Source organism: Geospiza fortis, unplaced genomic scaffold (assembly GCF_000277835.1).
Source record: "Geospiza fortis unplaced genomic scaffold, GeoFor_1.0 scaffold317, whole genome shotgun sequence".
NCBI lineage: Eukaryota > Metazoa > Chordata > Aves > Passeriformes > Thraupidae > Geospiza > Geospiza fortis.
Genome location: NW_005054398.1, coordinates 2,733,419 through 2,735,377, shown reverse-complemented (window position 1 = coordinate 2,735,377; position 1,959 = coordinate 2,733,419).

The following is a 1,959-nucleotide window of genomic DNA, read 5'->3' as shown; positions in this document are numbered from 1 at the left end:
AGCAGGAATACTGACACAATCTATCATGTTTTTCCTCTTCACCCCAAAGCTGTACATTCAGATTCAGCATCCTGCCCTGCAATTCCACCTCACATTTCTATTAGATCATTTTTTCAGCATAAATGGTACAGCCACAAATACCAGTTTTGCCATGGGAAGTATTTTGTACAGGTGGTATTTTGAGTCTCCCCAAATCATTGATCTATTATTGAGCCAAGCTGAAAACACACTATCAATTTTCACTGAACTATTGATCACGTGAGGTCAAGCCTAGCAAGATACATGGAGCACCAGGAATCTTCAAGCAGGCAGCTGGAATGAGCCCTGGTATTTCTGACGCCATACAAGGAAAGGAACTTAGAAAATAATATTTAAACAGCTTGCTGGAGTGCAGGCTACTTGTAGGAGAACGTCAGCAGATCGGGTACTGGTTTCAGTGAAAGAATGTGAGCCCCACTTGCAGAAACAAAGGTGATTTTTGAAGGCTGCTCCCTGAGCAGCAGGCAGCCTGCCCCAGTTCTCCAGCCTGAAAATGAAAATAAACTCAGGTTATCTCAGTTAAGGGGAGGTATGGATGGTAGGGAGTCAGGGGAATTTAAATATTATGGGTAAGTGTTAAATCCCCACGTTTGCTTTACCAGTAAGGCATTGCCATTTGCTATGGCAAAAGAGGAAAAAAGAACCATTTTGCACACACATTCCTTCCCAGGACTGGCACTGCCAAGAAGTTACAGGGGAGCTTTAACAGACATCAGTGTGATCTGAGTGCCCTGGACACAGCACTGGCTCCAAGCTGGGCTGGGCACTATTTCAATACTATTTCAATTACCCACTCTCTCTCTCAAAAAGCTGTTTTTTCGCTTGATTTTCTCATTCCCTGCAGCCTCGTTTGCAAAATGAAAACAAACCCGAGAATAACTTCCCCTTGTAAAAACCTTGCAAGAGGTAAGTCGAGCTGTTAGCTCCCTTTGAGCTGCCGGGATCTGCCTGGTTTTCTGCCCCACTCCTTTGGAAGAGGCCATGATGAGATTTGTATAGGAAATCAATGGTGAGGAGCTGCAGGTAGCCCTGGGCTCCTTTGTGCTGGCAGCACAGGGGCAGCTGAAGCAGAGCTGTCCCCCCGGTGCCCCGGCAGTCCCAAACAATGACATCACCCGGCTCCACCCGGCACTCCAAGGTAAAAGCCTCGTGTTCCTTTGAAGCATTCTTGCAGAAACCATAGTGAAAATGGGAGCCTTGTCCTACCACCAATGGGGAAGAGAAAAGCAAGACGGGCAGAAGAATGGTCTCTCAGTCATGCCACTCCAGCAATAATGTTTTTTCCAAGGAAGCTTTCAGCAGTCAGAAATGGGAAAGATTATAGACACAGAGCCTGCAGTTCCATTCAAAAAGATCTTTGTTAGCAGAAGCAATGAAAAGAGGGGGAAAAAGCCCACAAAATTCCTCCACTTAAAGCACAATCTCAAAACATATGCTTACAATCCTGGAAATCTTTGGGAGATTCAGGGCGTTCAACAGCTGCAGCTGAGCTTACAATGAACATTGCAAATAAATGCTAATGAGATGCTTATAGATCCTGAACAAATTGATTTACTGAGATCTTGTCGAGTGTCTCCTATCAAGGGTTTGTCAGAGTAAACAACCAAATCCTTATAAACAGAAGTGACTCATTCATTACAACTGGAAGAAGAAAGGCATAATGACTGAAGCTATAGTCCAGGAAGATGATAAAGCAAAACCCACACACACGTGTTATTTACCAAAAAATCATAAAAATTAAGTTTTTGAAAACCCTATTAGAAAACACGTACAGTTTACCTCACCAGACAGCTACAGATCAGCCTGCAATGCTGTGAGTACAATAAAAACCACAAGAGTTATCAGCACAAAAGGTAACCATAATAAAACACACTTGAATAAAGCTTTAGGATAAACCCACGTAAAGCAGATGCATAACGA